At 36.9% G+C, this 23,245-nt stretch overlaps 1 protein-coding gene and 1 long non-coding RNA gene across 2 annotated transcripts in view; one reads left to right on the top strand and one right to left on the bottom strand.

Annotated features, from left to right (window-relative positions):
• Positions 1-23,245, top strand: part of LOC18095861 (G-type lectin S-receptor-like serine/threonine-protein kinase At4g27290) — a 98,209-nt gene that overhangs the window by 70,848 nt on the left and 4,116 nt on the right. The window lies entirely within an intron of this gene.
• The window catches only part of LOC127905029 (uncharacterized), a 94,933-nt gene that overhangs the window by 70,829 nt on the left and 859 nt on the right, over positions 1-23,245 (bottom strand). The window lies entirely within an intron of this gene.

Genomic DNA, 23,245 nt, shown 5'->3' with positions numbered 1-23,245 from the left:
AGTATGATGACAATTGATCTCAATATGCTTAATTCGTTTATGAAAAAACAAGTTTTGAGTAATCTGAATAAAACTCTGGTTATCACAATACATAGGAGTGAGATGAGAAAGGAAAACTCCTATAGCAAGTAATCAACATAACCAAACAATCTTTTTGGTAGTAGATGTCATAACACGATATTTTACCTCGGCTGAAGATTAAGAAACAATAGATTGTTTCTTGCTCTTCCAATAAATAAAAGAATCACCTAAAAATATACAGATTCCAGTAACAAACTTGCAATTTGTGGGATCACTGTTATAATCAACATCAAAGTAAGCATACAGCTCCAAGAAAGAGGTGGATGGAAGTAAAAGACTCTGAATGACTGTACCCTAAAGATACTGTAAAATACAAAGAACACCTGTCCAATGAACGGTAATAGGAGAAGTAACAAACTGACTAACAACATGAACAACATATGCAATATGTAGATGAGTAATAGTGAGATATAACAAACTCCCAAAATAGTACAATATAAAGTAGGATCTAACAAAGATAAATCATCAGAAGAAGAATACTTTGCATAAACCTCAATGGGAGTATCTACAATCTTATTATCAATAAGTCTAGTTCGCTCAAGAATATCTGCCACATATTTCGACTAAGAAAGAAAATAACCTCTAGGTGAGTAGGATACCTCAAGAACCAAGAAATATCGTGGAGAACCTAAATCTTTCATTTCAAACTGTCTAGCTAACTCTGTCTTCAAAACTAAAATATCATCAATCTTATCACTAGTAATAATCATGTCATCAACATATAAAGACATAATTATATTATAACCTGTATCAGTGCATTTAACAAAAAAAAAGCAGAATCATGACTACTAGAAACAAATCCAAAAGAAGAGATCACACCAGAAAATTTATCAAACCAAGTACGAAGTGCTTGTTTGAGACCATATAATGCTTTCTTAAGCTTGCAAACATACTTAGAGTCATGTGAAACACTAGGAAGGGGCGCTATATAAACTTCTTCTTGAAGATATCCATTTAAGAAGACATTTTTAACATCAAGTTGAGAGATATGTCATTGATGAACAAAGTACGAATAATAGTCATTTTTACAACAAGAGTAAATGTCTCCTCATAATCCATACCATACTGTTGAGAGTATCCTTCTACAACCAACCTAGCTTTGTATCGCTCAATAGATCTATCAGAATTAGTCTTAATCTTATACACCCAATGACAACCAACAACACTCTTACCAGGAGGTAGAGGAACCAAATCCTAAGTATTTGTCTTATGCAAAGCAGAAAGTTCCTCATTCATAGCTTGCTGTAAAAAAGGATTAGGAATTGTCTCTTTATAGGAAGAGGGCTCATAGAGACAATAGATGGAAGTTAAAAAGGAAGTAAAAGATGAAGAATAACAAGAATAGGCAAAATCTAGTAACTTTGTGGACTTACAAATGCGTATGGATTGATGTAGGGGTGGATCCACAATCTCAAATGGAGCTTGAGGGACTATAGAAGAAATGAGAGCTTCAGATGTTCTAGAGAGTAAAGTGTCAATACCTGCAGAATGATCAATACGAATTGGTCGATTATGAGAAGAGGTATTTGATGTCAAAATACTTAGAAAACCCAGAGAAAATAGAAACAGAGAACTTTGTTTTGGAATTTGTATCCCGTGAGTTCCACTCTTCTTCTTATATATTATTTCATCTATACACGGAAGTATGTGTTATACATAGAGTTTAACTGATTCCTAATATTTAGCCTCTATTCATAGAAAGGTAACCTTTATAGCTAATATTAACAGAGTTTTAAAGTTATATACGATAACATGCCCCCTCAAATTGATGTTGGTAAGTCAACTAACAATAATTTGCCAACAACAAATTGATGTCGCTGTCGAGTCATAGCTTTAGTGAAGACATCAGCCACTTGGAGATCAGAAGAGATGTGAGGAAGAGATATCACTCAACTTTCCAAGGTGTCTCGAATAGAATGACAAGCAACCTCAATGTGCTTGGTACGTTCATGGAAAACAGGATTGGTGGCAATCTGAATAGCACTGGTGTTATTAGCATGAAAAGAAGTAGAAGTAGTCTGAGGAAACCCAAGCTCCTCAAGAAGACCGCGTAGCCATACAATTTCAAAACAAGCAGTAGACATGACACAATACTCGACTTTAGTAACGATCTTGTTTCTTACATCTCTAAGAAATTAAGGCATTACCTAAAAATATACACAAACCCGTAGTAGATTGACGTGTATCAGGACATCCAGCCCAATCAACATCACTATAGGCAATAAGTTGAAGAGATGAGCTGGTAGGAAAGAACAACCCACGAGTAGGTAAACCTCGAAGATAGCGGATCATGTGTCGAACTGCAGCAAGATGGAGATGTTGAGAAAAAGACATAAACTGACTAACCTGATGAACAACATAGGAGATATTAGGTCGAGTAGTGGTTAAGTAGATAAAACTCCCAACTAGGCGCCGATAGAGAGTAGGATAATCTAAAAGGTCCCCTTCATCTTTCTTGTATTTGACATTTACCTCCATAAGAGTATCAATAGAAGAAGTGTCCTCTAAACCAACCAAAGTAATAAGATCTTGAACATACATATGCTGGTTCACAAATATACCATTAGCGCGATGATGAAATTCCAATCATAAAAAGTGTGTGAGCTGGCCAAGATCTTTCATATGGAAAGTTACATGTAACAACTGTTGAAGCTTAGTAATCAAACCACAGTCAGTGCCAGTAATGATAATATCATCCACATAAACCAAGAGAAGGACTATACCCAACGCAAACGTGTGAAAAAAGAGAGAAGAATCATACTAACTTTGTGTGAAATTGAAGCCAAGAAGTGTACTGCGAAACTTCTCAAATCAAGCCTGGGGCGCCTACTTAAGCCTATACAGAGAATGCCTTAGTTTACAGACATCATGAGGAGAAGAAGTAGTCATACCAGAGGGAAGCTTCATTTAAATTGCTTCTTGCAAATCACCATGAAGAAAGGCATTCTTCACATCCATCTAATGTAGTTGCCACGATTGTAAAGCGGCAATAGCTAAGATGGTTCGAACTGTGGTCATTTTGGCAACAGGAGAAAAGTTCTCCTCATAATCAACCCCATATGCCTGCTTGTTACATAGAGCTAAGAGGCAAGATTTGTGACAGTCTAAAGAGCCATCAGAATGAAGTTTTACAGAAAATACCCATTTACTCCTAATAGGTTTGACTGTAGGAGGACAAGGAACAATATCCCGAGTGTGATTCTCCTCAAGTGCTTCAAGTTCTACGTGCATTACATGTTGTCAACACTCATGTTTAATGGCTTGTTTGTAACAAAATAGAATGGAAATAGTGGATAAAGTAGCAACAAGAGAGACATGAGAGAAGAAACCATACCAATTAGGGGGTCGAGAAGGACGAGTAGACCGACGAATGGTGGTGTAAGTAGGAGCAGGATTAGGCATCGGGTCAAGATCAGAAGGGAGCACAGGGGAAGTGGAACCAGACTCATGTCGACTATGTCTTTCATAAATAAAACCAGGTTTGAATCTTTCCATAATTATTGTGGAATTAGAAAAGCTAGGCAGAAGAGATAAAGATGTAGATGGTTGCTCAACATGAGATAGAAAGAAATATTGATTTTCAAATAAAATCATATTCCTATATACGATGAGCATTTGGATCATAACAAACATTACCCTTTTGAGGGATAGAATAACCAAGAAAATCACACTTAACAGACTGAGCAGTAAGTTTATGTCGTTTATGAGCAGGGAGATGCAAAAAACAAACACAACAAAATGTACAAAGATCAAAATATAAAGGAGAATGACCAAACAACTTAAAAAAAGAGAAACATGATTTATCATAGGATAGGGTAAGTGATTGATCAAATGAACTGAAGTAGAAAGTGCTTCACACCAAAAACAAGGAGGAACAGATGATTCTAGTAAAAGAGTTCTTACCACATCAAGAAGGTGATGATTTTTCCTCTCAGCAACACCGTTTTGTTATGGTGTAGAAGGACAAGAACGCTGAGAGATGATCCCTTTGCTTTGAAGAAAGGCATGAAACTTATTAGTCATGTATTCACCGCTAGAATCAGAGCGCAAGACCTTGATGCAAGTAGAAAATTGAGTCTCAAGAAGTGCAATAAAGCACTTAAAGACTGAGAAAACTTTGGCCTTAGCCCGGAGGAAGTAAACTCAAGTAAAACGACTAAACTCGTCAATAAAAATAACAAAGTACTTGTAATGCGCATGAGAAACAACAGGTGCAATACCCCAAACATCATTATGAATAATGTCAAAACAATGTGAGGCACGAAATGCATGACAAGGAAAAGGTAGAACTTTACTTTTGCCAAGTTTGCATGATGTACAATCAAAAGAAAGATCAAGAGAAGAATATGCTTTATTTCCCAATAATCCAGAATTAATCAAAGTACGAAGTACATCAGAGTTTGGGTGGCCTAAACATAGAGGAAGGAGAAATGTAAAGAGGAAAGAGTAAAGGAAAACTAGGAATAATAGTGGAAGGAGAAATGTAAAGAGGAAAGAGTCGGCTCACTTTAGGCCCCTTCGCGATCATTTTCCCTAACACTTGATCCTACACAACACAACCAAAATGAGAGAAATGAACATCACAATCATTTTCAACTAATTGATCAACATAAATAAGATTTGTAGAGAGGTCAGGACACAAAAACATTGGTTAAGGAAGAGGAAAGATCACCAACAACACTGATAAGTAGAGAACTGTCATCAATAGTATTAATTTTCAGACTGCCCTTATAATTTCTAACATTGGAAAGAGGAACAACAGTATTGGTCATATGGTTAGAGGCCCCAAAGTCAAGATACCATGGCTTAGAAAAACATTTATGATTACCTGAGAGCCCAGAAGTATAAGAAATAGATTGGATCATCTGGTGTATTGTTGAGTGGGTTCGGGTTCGCTAAAGCTGTAGGAGCAGGAATAGGAACAACTAGCGAGGCAATCAGCAATGCAACAGAACTAGAGGCACCAGTGAAGGCATGATAAGCAGTAGCCTACTTTCGTTCAGATTTAATGGGATAAGCAGAGATGATATGACCTTGTTTCTTACAGTAGTTACAGAACTTCTTAGGACAATCCCGAGCAATATGACCAAAAGCTTTACAACTAAAGCACTAGACAACACGCATGTCTCTACCCTTATTCCTTTCCTGTGCTGCATAAGCCACAAAAACAGGTGCACTAACATTAGCCTGGTGTTTCATGGCAATCTGAGTTATAATATGTTGCTCCACACGAAGGAGTTCACTCAAACAGGCATCCAAAGATGGTACAGGATGACAATTCATCTAATTAGAACATGCAGTTTCAAAATCAAAACGGAGCTTCATCAAGAATAGATCTCTCTTGCTTGTGTCATGCACTACTTGAACAATAAATAGAGCTATGACGACGGAAACATTAGCATAAACAATATTTGAATAATATGCCCAAAGATTTTGAAAACTAGAAAAATATTCCTCAATGGAGAGACTTCCTTGTGTGAAATTAGCCATCTCATACTCTAATTGAAAACATCGAGTCGTGTTTTCTTGATTGTAAACTTTATTCAGATAATTCCATATGGTGGAGGCAGTTATATAAGGCATCAAATTAAGAACAAGGTGAGGCTCAACTAAGCTAAGGATCTAAGTCATAACCCGAGCATCCTTGATTTTTCATTTAGATAAAGCCTCGACCTCTCGAGGTGCGAGAGTACTCTCATCAATATGACCCCACAATTCTTTGCCTTTGACAAATAATTTAAATTGAAACTTCCAAGCAGAATAGTTTTTGCCAATAAACCGAATATGAAACGAGTCTACTTTATTGTATGACATGATGATGCAGTGGAGGAAAATAATCACACGCGAGAATAACAATAGAGCTTCCAAAAGGAAGTAACTCACCCAGATGCTAAATAGATGGCGCTGAAAAGTGATACCCAAACCAGAAAAAAAAATATGCGCCGAAACAGCCTAACTGAACCAGAGAAAAAAATGCCAAAATCCAAAAGCCACCAAAACAAGAATAGAACACAAAAACACAACAGAAGTTGATGAAATCCTAGTTATTGAACTGTAAAGCAAGATCTCTAAAAATTGACTAAGACATTACCGAGAATAAAGAACCCACAAGGAAGCTCTCCTAAGAAGGAAAACAAATTCGTGAAAGACAGATAATCTAGTAACCTGCTGTTGATACCATGTCAAAATACTTAGAAAACCTAGAGAAAACAGAAACAGAGAACTTTGTTTTGGTATCTATATCCCGTGAGTTCCACTCTTCTTCTTATATATTATTTCATCTATACACGGAAGTATGTGTTATACATGGAGTCTAACTGATTCCTAATATTTAGCCTTTATTCATAGAAAAGTAACCTTTATAACTAATATTAAGAGAGTCCTAAAGTTGTATATGATAACATTTGAAAACTAGGAACCTTAGATGATAAACTATCAAAATCCTTAGAAAAAAGGATCTTTACGAATAAGATCAGATCTAGTCGAGCTATAAGTAGTGGATGGAATAGAAAAGAAAGGTATATGCTTGAAAAAGACAACATGATGAGACACATAAAGTTTTCGAGTTGCTGGATTAAAAAATGATACTTTTTTTACCTTCATCATAACCAAGAAAAACAACAAGAGAGAACAAGTAGTTTCAACAATATACCTATGTTTTCTTTTAGCAACGCTATTTTGCTAAAAAATATTTGTACACGAAGTTTGGTAAATAATTTCGTCTAGGGCAAAAAACTCACAAAATTTATTAGTGTATTCCCCTCCCAATCACATCTAAAACATTTGATAACAACAAAATATTGAGTTTTGACAAGAGTTTGAAAGTTGTATATAGCTTAAAGAATTCATAACGACGTTTCATTAAATAAACCCAACAATAACAAGTATGATCATCAATAAAAGAAACATAATATCGATATCCTCCTTTTATGGCAACATAAGAAGGTCCCTATACATCAGAAGAAATAAAAATACTTTGATTAAAAGGTAAAACAAAAAAATTTGCCAGTTTACATCCACTACAATCAGAAATATCTCAAGTTTGCAAATTTTCTAAAGCTCTTGTGGATGCCAAAAATCTCAAATAAGAAGACGAAACATGACATACATGAGAATGCCATAAATAAAAACTAGAAGAAGAAGATCTAGGATCGATGGAAGAATCTAATGAAACTATTGCTGTAATATTGTGGTGTGGTGGTTTGTAGCTTTGAGGTGGTCTTTGAGCATTAGATTGTGACTACTACTAGACTTTCAAGCTTGATTCTATTGTCTCAACTTGAGACATCGAGCCTTCCAATGACCTTTCTGCTTATAGAAATTACACTCATCGAAGGCAACACTTATGTAAGGCTTATTTTGATTATTAGAGAATAGCTTAGAAGGTATTGCTAACATAGAAGGATTAAAAGTAGAAAGAATTCCCTTTCCAGAATAAAACTGAAGACATATTTCTTCAGCTAATAACTCACTAACAAATGAGTCAATAAAAAAGCAATGGAGAACGATTCAAAATTAAACCTTTAAGTCCTTTAAAATTACTGCGAAGTGCTGTTAAAAACTGTATTAATCATTGTTGCTCTCTACGAGCAATATAGGCACCACATGCCTTTAATTAATTCTGTCAATTTTGTAAGAGCCAATTGATCCCAAAGATCCATCATAACAGAATAAAAATCCTGAATACTCATATTTTTCTAGTGAAGAGCTCGTATGTCATTCTCTAATTGATATTGCTTTGCAAAATTTGTTTGCATGAAAAACCTTTGCAGATGATCCCACACCTCCTTTGTTGTCTCATACTTCGCCAACTGTGTACCTATGGAATGCTTAATAGAATTGTTAATTCAAGTAATAATATTTGCATTGTTTGCTTCTTAGATATCTATCAAAGCAGCTTAACCCTCTTCGGTATTCCTAGGTATCATAAAAGTTCCACCAACATGTCCCAACATCCTTTTACCCTTAAAAAAAAATTTCATCACATAACTCCAATACGAATAATTCTTTCCATCCAACCTCACACTTATAGTCTGAAGTGAAGCTTTCAATAGCCATAATCAACAAACAAAGAAAACTAGAATGCAAAAAAAAGAAAAACGAAACACCAGATTGCAAAAACTAAACAAATATCTTCTCGAAGTTATATGATTACTCCAAAACAAAGTTGGATCCATGAAAGCTGTGTTTGAAATTAAGTCTCGTTCCATGAAACTATACTCTGATACTATGTTAAACAATCCAAAGAAATAAAGAGAAATACAAAAATAAGAAAAGAGGAGGCTAGAGTTTCATTAATACTGCATGATGTGATCACAGTAATCTAAAAGAATGAGTTTAACCTAAATACAAAGAGATTATATATAGGCTAAACTAAAAAGAAAATAAAAATACTATTCTACCTTTAATAAATAAAATTGTTGCTATCCAATTTTTGACCCATGTTTTAATAATTTTTCAAAAATAAAAAATAAAAATAGAAATAAAAAATAAGGGTTTACATGTGGCGATAACATAGAGCATCAGGGCTAAGATTAAGGAAGCAATGTGTCAAGGAGATAATTACTGAATCATATATAATTACTGCAATATAAAATACCATATATATATGATTTGATTCGTGCTGGTTATGAAAAATAATCACTACAATATAAGATACTATATATATAGGATTTGTTGGTGCTGGTTATAGAAGACAATCTCTGCAATAATTACTGTAATATTTCCTTAAATAACACGTGTAGAGATTTTCTATATAAGTGAACTTTCAGTCATATGCAGAAGAGGGCAGGAAAATTTACAGAGGACAAATTTTTTAAAGAGAGAAATTTAGGGCAAACACAAAAAACCCTAAATCTAATTTTTTCTCCTGGCCTAAACCAAGTCGTCGCCCCCATCTTTCTAATTTTTTTTCCTCTCTAAGCCAGCCACCAGCGAAGCCCCTTTATTTCTCCATCTCAGCCACTGCACCCCCACAGAGACCCGACCACAGCACCAACAGTCCCTTCTCCCCGAGTCCAGCCTTTTCCCTTCGTTTTCTTCTTCCCCTCAGCCGACCAAAGAACACACCAGCCCCTCTGCCTTTCCATCTCTTTTTCATCCTCTCATCTTCAAGTCTAAGCCAGCCACCAGCGGCTTCCCTGGCTTTGGAGATTTCGGTCACAGAACCCCCAAGCCTCCAACAGCCTTTCCCTCTCATCAACAGCCCACCATTTCCCCCCTCAGCCAACCGACCTCTCCCTCTCATCAACAGCCCACCATTTTCCCCTTCAGCCAACCGACCTTCCCTCTCTGTCAACACAGCCCCCAGAAACGGCTCTCCCGCAATCTTCCTCCTCACTGGGCTATTTCCTCTGCAACAGCAACACCAAAAATTAACATGACAGCACTGCAAGCTTTAGCAGCTTCAGCCTCTGCACTGTAACCTTCAGCAACAGCACTGTGACCAGTCTCGCCTCTGCACCAGCAGCTGGTCCTAGTCGCTTGCCTTGCCATATCTCTTCCCCATCGCCCCAGCAGTAGCCGTGTTTTCTTCTCTGCACCGGGAGCAAGAAGCAGCAGGGCCATAGGTTACTCCTCCAGCAGCATTCTTCTTTTCCCTGCAGAAATTGCACTGTTCGTAGCAACACCGAAGGGCCACCATTGAGACAATCATCTTTCAGCCAGCAAACCTGTCTCCACTGGGAATAGCGAGCAGGGGCGTCCTTCGTGAGCAGCGCCCAGTCGTCTCCCTCCACTTCGCCTCCAGCCGTTGCCTCGCAGGTAAGTCTCTCTTTCACTGGTTTTTGCTAAATTAATTACCTTGCCACTGTAGCATGCATATGCATGCAACAGTGGCAGAACCGGTTACTGGTGTGAGCCAGTAACCGGGTTGAGCCTTGCTGAATCCCGTCAAGCCCACAATTAATTGCGATTAACTGTGATGCTTGTGTTTGTTTTTTTAAAAAAATATATATAAAAAATGTTTTTTTGTGTGTTGCATACGGCCAATACCCTAACATGTTTTGAATGCTTTTTTTTTATATACAAAAAATATTGGAAGTTTTGAAAATGTGTTTTCGCATGGATTTCTTAAACACAAAAAAATTTGTTTTCTTGCATTTCTGGATTTTACAACATGTTTGTAAAGGTCCAAAGGGTATTGGCCAATATTCCAAAAAATATAAAAATCTTATTTTGGGGGGAATTCATCTATTATTCACCGCTAATGTTTGGATAAAGAAATCCTTAAAAGATGAATATCCAAAATATTATTGGGAATAATTTGTTATTATTCACTGTTAATATTTGGATAAAGAAACCCGGAGTGGTAAATATCCAAAATAATTTTCTAGGAATAATAAATCCGCACACATCCTTGAAAGAAGCATTGATTATAATCGATGACATTTCAATTTTTTACTCCACGGTTTACGAGCCGTGAGAGTATAAAACACTAAGACAAAAAAGATAGGTTTTTTAAAGCACTCTAGATTTCTAAATTTTTGTCCCTCCTCCTTGCAATTTACGAGTCGCAAACTCTTGAAATACCAAGGGAAAAATGAGCTTGTAAAGCACATGGAATCTCCTTGGATTTCTATCTTAATAAATTTAGTTAGAATCAAACCAAGAAAAACTGATGGGATTAGAAAACACCAACACCATAGCAATTATAAGACAAACCAAACACCAAGCAGCTTACCTTAGGTAGGGCGTACTAGGGGTGCTAACACCTTCCCTTTACGCAACCAGTCCCTTGCTTTAGAATCTCTGAAAGACCAGTTAGGTTTCCTAGTGACCATAATACTAGGTGGCGACTCCCTTAGTCACAAACGAAACAAAGACCCCGAAACCAATCGAGGATCGTCGCGAGGGTGCGACAGGATGGCGACTCCACTGGGGACCCTAGGACTAAGCTTGGTAATTGTTTTTTTATTATTATGCTATGTGTTGTTGTTTTTTTTACTATGAATGATACTTTGTTTAAAAGCTTTAGCATGCATCTTTACATTCTATCATACATGGTATAGTCATGCATCACTTTATTATTATTATCTTTTTGATTGCACACACATTTAAATTTAAGTTAGGTGGGGGACTAGCAGCTTGCCTTATGACTTGAGTCAAGGTTTAAGTTTGTGTAAACCCCAACTCTTTGCTGAGTGTTTAGATTGATAGTGATTGGTACACGTGCCATCCCACTATCTGCTGAACCCCCATATTGCCTGTACGAGGGTGATCACTAGGACAGCAAGAGACCCTCTTTAGAGACCAAGTAGTAAACCTACCCAATATCTCACATAAAGGAAATAGAACCTATCCTTAGGATGTATGCTCCATAATATCTTTTTGCATCCAAACAAGCCTAAGCTCAAAGCATCTTGAATCTCAAGACCTTCATTCAAAAGCTAGCAAAGGGAGAGATGTTCCAGAATTGGGAGACCCAAGAAGCTCTATTGTTCTTCAAAATTTAATCAACAATGCTTGTTTGATCATGATATTGTGTTGTTTGCCTTTTTCACCTTTTAAATCGAGGTTCCAAATGTCAATTGGATTTTTATCCTTGTTTTTTTTAGCCAAACGTTTTCCTTTTAATGAGATCATGCATTTTCAAAAGTTCATCTTGATGTTTTTACACATCACTTTCTGTTTTCAAAACAGATCTTTCATAACAACACCTGCACTTTACACTGAGAATGAATGGCCGAACTTTAAAGAATACATATTAGTTGTAGAAGAAGAAGAATGAGAGGAAAATAACATTACGGGATTCACAAAAATTAATAAGAACAACATGAACAAGCTTGGAAACCCGCTAAAGAGGAATTTTAAACCAAAGACGTGGGCAATGGAAAAATCAAGGGAGAGTTGAAGATAGGGACTTTGATCACCCCTAAAGAAAGAGAAAAATTGATTGCATTACTCCAAGATTATGTAGATTTTTTCTTGGTCCGACAAGGATATGCCTGGTTTGTATAAGGTACCACTAGTAGAAGGATGCAAATCGGTTAAGCAAAGGTTGAGAAGGACCAATCTGAATGTCTTGATCATGGTAAAGACATAAATTGAAAAGCATTGGAATGCTGGTTTTCTAGAAATAGTCAAGTATCTGTAATGTGTGTCCAACATAGTGGTAGTACCCGAAGAGGAAGTTAAAATTAGAGTTTGTGTGGACTTTAGGGACTTAAACCAGACTAACCCTAAAGACAATTTCCCTCTATCACTCCTACATATGCTGGTTGACAATGCAACCCGTAGCCCCATATATTCCTTTATGGACCGATTTTCGAGCTACAACAAGATAAAATGGTGCAAGAGGATAAGGAGAAGAAACCTTTGTAACACTATGGGGAACCTTTTGCTACAAGGTCATGTCATTTAGGTTAAAGAATGTCGGGGCCACCTACCAAAGGGCCATGGTGGCTCTATTTCAAGACATGATGCAAAAAAGAGATTAAAGTATACGTGGATGACATGATTGCTAAATCTAGAGAGAGAGAGAATCATGTCCAAATATTAAAGGAATTATTCGAAAGACTAAGGAAGTACAAGTTGAGGCTTAACCATGTAAGGTGTTCATTCGGGGTGAAATCTAGGAAGTTGTTTGGATTTATGATGAGTGATAAAGGAATAGAAGTGCACCTTAGTTAAGTAAAGGTTATTCAATCTATGCCAACTCCTGGGACTGAGAAGGATGTAAGAGGGTTCTTAGGAAAACTGAATCACATTACACGATTTATATCCCAATTAACCACGACTTATGACCTCATCTTCAATTGTTAAGGAAGAAGAATTTTGGAATTTGGAATAAGAGTATGAAGAAGCTTTCGCGAAAATCAAGTAGTACCTACTGAATCCACCCCTATCTATCAAGCCGAATTGCAAAATGGCATGTTCTACTAGCTGAGTACGACATAGTATATATGACAAGGAAAGCCATGAATGTCATCGCCGATCACCTAGCTCACCATGCTGTGGAAGATTATGAGCCGTTAAAATTTGATTTTCCTGATGAAGATGTACTTTCAGTCGAGGAAGGGAAATCAAATTGGTGGATTATGTACTTTGATGGTGCTATGGTAACGAAGTTGGGGCAGTGCTAATCTCTCCTGATAAGAAACATTATCCGGTTTCATTTAAGTCGTAGTTTGGGTGCACTAACAACATAGGAGTATGAAGCTTGCATTCTCGTTTTAGAGGTGGCATTGGAGCTAAATATTAGAAAGATAGATATGTATGAATGCTCTATTTTTTGCCAAGTGAAAGGAAAATGGCAAACCAAGGACGAGAAGTTGAGACTTTACCAAGAATACTTGTCTGAATTGGCTAGAAAATTTGAGGAAATAGAGTTCACCATTCTAGGAAGGGAAGGAAACCATTTTGCTGATGTTTTGGTCACGTTAGCTTCTATAACTAGAATAGACTTTGGGCACAAGGTGCGGCTGGTATATATTGATACCAGAAATAACCCAACTCATTGTTGCTCAGTTGAAAGAGAAATAGTTGGAAACCTTTGGTACTATGATATCAAGAATTTCATCCAAAACCAGACATATCCCATGGGGGCATTCAAAATCAACAAGAAGACTTCGAGGAGGTTGGCAATGGATTTCTATCTTGATGGGGAAACTTGGAATAAAAAATCATCTAATGAAACTTTGTTGAGATGTTTGGATAACGTGGAGGCAAAAAGTGGTGAAGAATTTATGGAAAGAGATTTGATCTGTCGATATGGTCCACTAGAAAAGATTAATAATGCCCAGAACTTCAATAACAAGATGATAATAGAACTCTGCGCTAAATGGAAAATCAAGCATTCCAATTCCTTGCTATATAGGCGAAAGATGAATGGTGTTGTAGAAGCTGCTAACAAAAATGTCAAGAAGATTATTTCGAAGATGGTAGTCACCTATAAGGATGGGCATGAGATGTTGCCATTTGCCCTTCATGCGTACCGCACCGCAATCCGAACTTCAACAGGAGCCACACCGTACACTTTGGTATATGAAATGGAGGCGGTGATGCCTTTAGAAGTGGAAACCCCCTCATTAAGAGTATTGGTAGACTTTGAGTTTAGAAGAGGTGGAATTGGTAAAAGTTAGATATGAATAGTTGAATCTGATTAGTGAATAGAGGATAGCTGCAATCTGTCATCATCACGGATGGCCAAATCATATGATAAGAAGGTCCGACCTCGAGGATTCCATGAGGAGATCTTGTACTGAAGAAAATATAGCCTTTACCAGGAGAAGAACAGAGTAAATGGGCGCCAAACAATAAGGGCCCTTACATGGTAAAGAAAGCGTTCTCGAAAGGAGCTTTATTGTTATCTAGAATGGATTGAGAAGATCTAGTTAGACATGTGAATGCTGACTCTATAAAGAAATACTATGCTTCCAGATCCATAAAATAAAGTTCGGCCATGAATTCTCTCTGTAAAAAACCTTTTCTTCATAAAGCACATGATCTCATAACATTTAAAATCTTTTACTTAAAAGAATTGTTTTTACACATGACCAAGAAGATGACTCCATCAATTCTTAAAAATTGGAGGGATCCAAACCAAATTTAAACCTAATAGGTTTTGCACGCCACACTAGGGGGCAAAAAGTGCACATAGGGGTCTATTAGCGAACCAAAGCCCAAAGGGGTATCATCATAGAACTGTTGAAACACCTTTTATGAGAGTTGCTTAAAACAAAATATGATGATTGCATTAAAAGTTTCAGTTTTCATGAATAAAACCAGATCCTTTGAGTTTTCCTCTGAAAATAATTTCTTAAAAATGGAAAAAGACAATTAAAACATCTGCAAAAGTATAATAAAAGACAATATTCAATGGATCAAGAAAGGGCCCCATAAGAAACTAGAGATCTCTTCACCAAGCATAAAAAGGATAGGAAATATAGCGCATGGAGCATATTCCAGTTCAAGAGGATAGGTCAGGCAAATAAATGGAAACAGGAGCTCGAAGAAGGCTACAACGAAAAGGGGGACCTAGGTTTCCAAAAATAGGAAAACAAAAACATGCATGCTATATTATCATAACACTAACCTGGCAGGAAAGGTGTGATGAAAGCCAAATAGTTCTAAGTTTTTGGGACTCGCTGAGATACAGAATCTCAGGTTAACGGAACTATAGAAAAGAATATGAATTGTGAACTGGCACTGTTTCACTCCTCGAGGTAAGATGATTTCTTTTGAAGTTCAAAATGGGCAAGTCACCCGATATTGAGGCCATGTTTTGAAAAAAAAAAAACATGAGTTTTAAAATAGGAAGGTCATCCAATTTTAAGACCATTCCCTAGAAAAAGCACGAAGTTTTTCTAAAAAATAAAAATAAATAAAAAAATAAAACGGGCAGGTCTCCAGATATTGAGACCTCTTTCTAAAATCCTTTCCCCTTTCCACTTGGGTAGGTCACCCATCACAATGAGACCATTTTTTTTTTTCGGGGTAGGTCACCCATTAGAATGAGACCATTCTCCATCTTTTTTTTTTACTTGGGTAGGTCACCCATTATAATGAGACCATTCTTCCCCTTGGGTAGGTCACCTATAAGAATGAGACCACTATTCCCCCTTTTCCACTTGGGTAGGTCACCCATCACAATGAGACCATTTTTTCTGGGTAGGTCACCCATTAGAATGAGACCATTCTCCATCTTTTTTTACTTGGGTAGGTCACCCATTATAATGAGGTCATTCTTCCCCCTGGGTAGGTCACCAATAAGAATGAGACCACTCTTCCCCTTTTCCACTTGGGTAGGTCACCCATCACAATGAGACCATTTTGTCTGGGTAGGTCACCCATTAGAATGAGACCATTCTCCATCTTTTTTTTTACTTGGGTAGGTCACCCATTATAATGAGGCCATTCCTCCCCCTGGGTAGGTCACCCATAAGAATGAGACCACTCTTCCCCCTTTCCACTTGGGTAGGTCACCCATCATAATGAGACCATCATTTTTTTTTCTGGATAGGTCACCCATTAGAATGAGACCATTCTCTATTTTTGTTTACCTGGGTAGGTCACCCATTATAATGAGGCCATTCTTTCCCTGGGTAGGTCACCCATAAGAATGAGACCACTCTTCCCCTTTTCCACTTGGGTAGGTCACCTGTTATAATAAGACCATCTTTCATTTTGGGTAGGTCACCCGTCATAATGAGACCACACACATATTTTTTGTATTGGTTGTGGTTAAAGGAGATCGCCAGATGGGATCTCAGGTTAACCCAACCACACACAGAGTTTAGCTCTGGTTAAAGGGAATCGCTAGATGGGATTTCAGGTTAATCAAGCTACACACCGACTTTGCTTCGGGTTAAAGGAAATCGCCAGATGGGATCTTAGATTAACCCACTCAAAAGGGCAGGTCGCCCGTGAAAATAGACCAGCGTAAGTATGTGGGTAGGTCGCCCCTGAAAATAGACCATGTTTGAGTGTGTGTGGGCAGGTCGCCCTTAAAAATAGACCAATTTTCTTTTTTTAAAAAAAAAAAAGCAGGTCACCCATGATAACGAGACCATTTTCTTTTAAAAATTGAAGTCCTTGGATGAGTGGATCACTTAGCAAGCAAGGAAGACTTTTTTTTCTTTACAAGCTTACTATGCAAAACATTGAGGAGTTTTCCTTCGTAAGTATTGTAAAGAGGGGGCATCTGTTGCTACCCAATTTTTGACCCATGTTTTAATAATTTTTCAAAAATAAAAAATAAAAATAGAAATAAAAAATAAGGGTTTACATGTGGCGATAACATAGAGCATCAGGGCTAAGATTAAGGAAGCAATGTGTCAAGGAGATAATTACTGAATCATATATAATTACTGCAATATAAAATACCATATATATATAATTTGATTCGTGCTGGTTATGAAAAATAATCACTACAATATAAGATACTATATATATAGGATTTGTTGGTGCTGGTTATAGAAGACAATCTCTGCAATAATTACTGTAATATTTCCTTAAATAACACGTGTAGAGATTTTCTATATAAGTGAACTTTCAGTCATATGCAGAAGAGGGCAGGAAAATTTACAGAGGACAAATTTTTTAAAGAGAGAAATTTAGGGCAAACACAAAAAACCCTAAATCTAATTTTTTCTCCTGGCCTAAACCAAGTCGTCGCCCCCATCTTTCTAATTTTTTTCCTCTCTAAGCCAGCCACCAGCGAGAGCCCCTTTATTTCTCCATCTCAGCCACTGCACCCCCACAGAGACCCGACCACAGCACCAACAGTCCCTTCTCCCCGAGTCCAGCCTTTTCCCTTCGTTTTCTTCTTCCCCTCAGCCGACCAAAGAACACACCAGCCCCTCTGCCTTTCCATCTCTTTTTCATCCTCTCATCTTCAAGTCTAAGCCAGCCACCAGCGGCTTCCCTGGCTTTGGAGATTTCGGTCACAGAACCCCCAAGCCTCCAACAGCCTTTCCCTCTCATCAACAGCCCACCATTTCCCCCCTCAGCCAACCGACCTCTCCCTCTCATCAACAGCCCACCATTTTCCCCTTCAGCCAACCGACCTTCCCTCTCTGTCAACACAGCCCCCAGAAACGGCTCTCCCGCAATCTTCCTCCTCACTGGGCTATTTCCTCTGCAACAGCAACACCAAAAATTAACATGACAGCACTGCAAGCTTTAGCAGCTTCAGCCTCTGCACTGTAACCTTCAGCAACAGCACTGTGACCAGTCTCGCCTCTGCACCAGCAGCTGGTCCTAGTCGCTTGCCTTGCCATATCTCTTCCCCATCGCCCCAGCAGTAGCCGTGTTTTCTTCTCTGCACCGGGAGCAAGAAGCAGCAGGGCCATAGGTTACTCCTCCAGCAGCATTCTTCTTTTCCCTGCAGAAATTGCACTGTTCGTAGCAACACCGAAGGGCCACCATTGAGACAATCATCTTTCAGCCAGCAAACCTGTCTCCACTGGGAATAGCGAGCAGGGGCGTCCTTCGTGAGCAGCGCCCAGTCGTCTCCCTCCACTTCGCCTCCAGCCGTTGCCTCGCAGGTAAGTCTCTCTTTCACTGGTTTTTGCTAAATTAATTACCTTGCCACTGTAGCATGCATATGCATGCAACAGTGGCAGAACCGGTTACTGGTGTGAGCTAGTAACCGGGTTGAGCCTTGCTGAATCCCGTCAAGCCCACAATTAATTGCGATTAACTGTGATGCTTGTGTTTGTTTTTTTAAAAAAATATATATAAAAAATGTTTTTTTGTGTGTTGCATACGGCCAATACCCTAACATGTTTTGAATGCTTTTTTTTTATATACAAAAAATATTGGAAGTTTTGAAAATGTGTTTTCGCATGGATTTCTTAAACACAAAAAAATTTGTTTTCTTGCATTTCTGGATTTTACAACATGTTTGTAAAGGTCCAAAGGGTATTGGCCAATATTCCAAAAAATATAAAAATCTTATTTTGGGGGGAATTCATCTATTATTCACCGCTAATGTTTGGATAAAGAAATCCTTAAAAGATGAATATCCAAAATATTATTGGGAATAATTTGTTATTATTCACTGTTAATATTTGGATAAAGAAACCCGGAGTGGTAAATATCCAAAATAATTTTCTAGGAATAATAAATCCGCACACATCCTTGAAAGAAGCATTGATTATAATCGATGACATTTCAATTTTTTACTCCACGGTTTACGAGCCGTGAGAGTATAAAACACTAAGACAAAAAAGATAGGTTTTTTAAAGCACTCTAGATTTCTAAATTTTTGTCCCTCCTCCTTGCAATTTACGAGTCGCAAACTCTTGAAATACCAAGGGAAAAATGAGCTTGTAAAGCACATGGAATCTCCTTGGATTTCTATCTTAATAAATTTAGTTAGAATCAAACCAAGAAAAACTGATGGGATTAGAAAACACCAACACCATAGCAATTATAAGACAAACCAAACACCAAACAGCTTACCTTAGGTAGGGCGTACTAGGGGTGCTAACACCTTCCCTTTACGCAACCCGTCCCTTGCTTTAGAATCTCTGAAAGACCAGTTAGGTTTCCTAGTGACCATAATACTAGGTGGCGACTCCCTTAGTCACAAACGAAACAAAGACCCCGAAACCAATGGAGGATCGCCGCGAGGGTGCGACAAAAATAAAATAAAATAACCCTATATTTCTTAACAATAATCACCATAAATTTGAACCCCCATCAACTCAAAACAATGTCTAATGTTTGTTGAGTAATGATTGCCATTGCTGGATTCTACGTTTCCCTACAATCTTTGTCATACACTAACTTGTTAACCATTGCCTGGTTGTGTGGTGTAATTTTTTGAACAGTTGGAGAAATTGTTACAGGAAATGGTTCATGAAGACCAAACCAGTCACATAACGGATTTGCTAGAATAACAATTAATAACTGTGGAGTTCATTACAACAAGAAATCAAATGACTTTAATTCTTTTGAATATTTATTCAAGTTTACACTTTCTTTAAAGAATGTTGAATATCCAAAACTTACCTAAAAGAAAAGGTTGCATTCACAACTTAACTAAAAGCAATAGACTGGCTTTTCTACTCCTCCACAGCGGCCTCAGGTCTTTCTAAAGAATTATTCCAAAAGAAACTTTCCATTCTGTCTGCTAATTATAGTAAAATATTGAAAAATAAAACCTGATGATGTTGGTCAATATATCCCCTATCAGAGTTCACATTGCACGATCGTGCTTTTTAATAGTTTATACACCATCTAGACCAGAATTGCCTGTGAGCTGAGATCTGCATCCTCTGCTACGGAACAGGGCAGCTTTGGAAGTACTGCCTGAATAGCATTTTAGCATTCTCTTTCAAAAATGCAAATGAACAAAGGTAATATATTCTACCATCCTAAACAATGTAAAACCTGTTATAAGGAAAATATGATTAATTCTGATACAAAATCATGGATGTGGCGATTAAAACGCTTCAGTCTCCATCCATCTAGGCATATGGGTTGAAATGATAAACATTCATTTTAAATCTTGTACACAAAGTAGACTTTCTAATGTGAGAGATTTTGAGCAAACAGATATCCTTATACTAACTAACGAGTATAAATTTTGATCTAATTGTTGACTCAGGTTGAAATTTTTACTTGTAAATTTTAAAAATCATGTTTTCTAGAACGTTAAAATTTCATAGCTATTTGATATCAATAAATCCTTCAAATAAGAATTAGAAGTTATTGTTTGGGATTTATTATATTTTCCTAGCTAATTTAGATTTTTTATTTATTTAGTTTAGAACTTTTTTATTATTTTGCATCTTTGTTTAAGATATTTTCTATTCCATATAAACAACCTTGAAGAGCTTACAGAAAATATTGAATAATAAAAATTCAAATTAGTGTTATTGTGGTTGAGATCCTTTTCATCAGAATTAATCATATTTTTTTAAAATTCAAAATATTGTCTTTTTGCTAAAATTCGTTTTCTTTATGCTTACTATTTTTCTTGTATTGTTTCGGTTTGTGTCACTTACCCTAACTTTTACCCTCAAACAACGATAACAGAAACCATCAGCAAGTAGATTGCCAGTGGTGATACGGTGGTAGTGCTTTCATTATGGGGCCTTAAGACTTAAGCTGACGACGACATTAGTCTATACTGAGTCAGCAAGAGAAAACTTTCCCACAAGACAAATGCAATTAAGTCCAATATAACTTTTTTATAACAGCAGAATTTATTTCTAAAGCACAAACAGAGCAGGGGGGCCCTCCAGCAATGAGGTTGACATTTCATAATTTGAAGGTGATTCCGCCAAGCCTGGTTCTTTGAGCTTAGGCAATGCAATCTCTCCACCTAACGTCAAAACCACAGAAGCCATGCTCGGCTTATCCTCAGGATGCTGTTGCATGCATAAGAGGCTAATTTGGATACATCTCATGACTTCTGATAGATTCCGTGATTTTTCTGGCAATCCATCAACTAATTCTAATTCTTATCGCACTCAAATTATTAAATACCTCCGTTACTTATGTTCAAATGGATCAAACTCAGAAGTAAGGGGAAGAATTGTTGAGTGCAGTTGTGAGGTAAATATTCAACATTGAAAAGAAATGGAAAAAAGAAATGTTTATATATAAGATACATATATCTATATGATCTAATAGTTAGAGATAGTGTCATCTTAACACTTAAACCCTCATATGCGTAGGCCCAATACGTACATGGAGGTTCCATGCTTCTCCCTAAACACAGGAAGCTCTCTAACAAAAAAGTTACAAAATTCCATTTAGTCGGTTAAACATAAAAGAACATGAAAAAGCAACCTAATTGAAGAATGCCAAACTCTTTTCTCGGGCCACTATCAGTTGAAATGATAATTATCCAAGAAGTACAAAAGCTTGCAGTAGATTTCAGCTAAAGCCTTTTTCACATCTCAAAAGTATTGTAATCTTATCCAAGTTCGTTCGTTCAGGACAAATCAAATAGAAAACATAAAGAATAACACAAACCAAGTAGATAGATAGTCATGACGGACAAGTTTCAAATCGCAGTTCCGGTCGTGTTTGTGGATTGTTGATTGAGGACTTCGTTTATGTTAAATAACGGTACTTACAATTTTCATCATCCATGAGTTTATCGATGATTCTTCACAAGCTTTAATACATGTGTTCTAATAGTTTTGCTAAATATGTACCGTAATAACATCTCCAACATGTAAAATTCATATAAACAACATTTTAACAGCAACTACTAGAGAATGATGTTTCAACTGTAGCCTGAGTTATTGAAACACCCAAAACATGAAATTTTATATTTTTTTAGCACAAAACGATGTTGTTTTCTCAAAAAATTTAAGTTGTTTTTTTCAAAACCTGTTTTCACTTTAGTCCTTGGAGTTAGAGGTTTGGGCAAAATGGTCCCTGAACTTCATTTGTGTTAAGGATAGGTTCCTAAATGTAAAGGGTGGATAGGGAACGCAGGAGATAGAGAGGAGGGTTCGATGTTTTTTGGATTATAGGAAGGATTAGTACATGTTTGAGGTGTAAATGACTTTTTTATTTTGTTAGGATAATTGAATGGTATTTTTAGATGGAAATAGTATCAAAACTAGGAAAAAAAAAAGGCTAAAAGTACTACGGTTATTTAGATTTAATTTTAAATTTTCAACTATTTATTTTATAAATATAAAAAAAAATTATTTAATTTTTATGTGAGACAGAATCTTTTTAAAAAAGTTTTAGGTTTTGTCAAAACAAGAATTATTTAAAATTAATTTTTTATTCATCTATAATTTATTTAAAATATTATAATATTTCAAGTTAAAACTTAAGTTTAATATTAAATCTCAACAAATTTGGACTTGAATATATTCATTAAACATGTTTTAACAAATTTTCCCATAAGAGATGTGTTACACATGCAATCTCAAAGATAAATCTGTATCGATCGACAAGGATTGTAATGACCAAACAACCTATTTTCGGCAGCGTCACTCCTGGAGTGATTGCAGTGTAGACTTGTGAAACATGAAATTTGAATTGGAATGCGATACACACATAGGTCACTGTTGGGTGTTGATAGATAGCAACAGATTGGCCGACCATCCATTAGAATCTCAGATTTTTCTTTGTTTTTGATTTTTTTTCTAAAATCTCAGACTACACTAGAATCTTAAAACATACGACTGTGTTCTATCACCTCCTCCTAAACCTGACTATGTATAGCAATACTTGGCTGCATCTTTTGAAACATTGTCTTCTAATTATTTGGAGAATATTTACCGCTAATTTTATATTTAAGGATGTCGTAAAGAAATGAAATTGATGATTTTTTTATCGATGAAGAAGACCGACAGTTAACAAGGATTCGTTGCCGTCCCAAGGCAACAAAATTTTGTTTATTGCACTCTTACTTTTCTTTGCATTCGTAAGGGCTGGTGAAAATTCTCTGAAACATGGACAATCGTTTTTTAACTTCTTCGCTTACAAGTGACAGCTGAAAGGTACATATAACTACTAAACTACGGCTATACCTTAGGCCAAATGAGTGGCAGCCAGGGTTGCTGGATTACAAGGGCGTTGGAGTCATGGGTTGAGTCTAGTGACTTGTTGATTTCCCTTGAATGCGTCAATGTGGTGGTTACATATCTGCTCACTACTGTTGCCTTAATGCTTCCGTACAGGACAGATGCAGTAGCCTTGTCATACATAAAAACAAAGGGGGAGGGGGACAGTTCTCTCA

Source organism: Populus trichocarpa, chromosome 1 (genome assembly GCF_000002775.5).
Source record: "Populus trichocarpa isolate Nisqually-1 chromosome 1, P.trichocarpa_v4.1, whole genome shotgun sequence".
Taxonomy (NCBI): Eukaryota; Viridiplantae; Streptophyta; class Magnoliopsida; order Malpighiales; family Salicaceae; genus Populus; species Populus trichocarpa.
The sequence above is the reverse complement of the archived record's forward strand: the minus strand, read 5'-3'. Positions and strand labels throughout refer to the sequence as shown.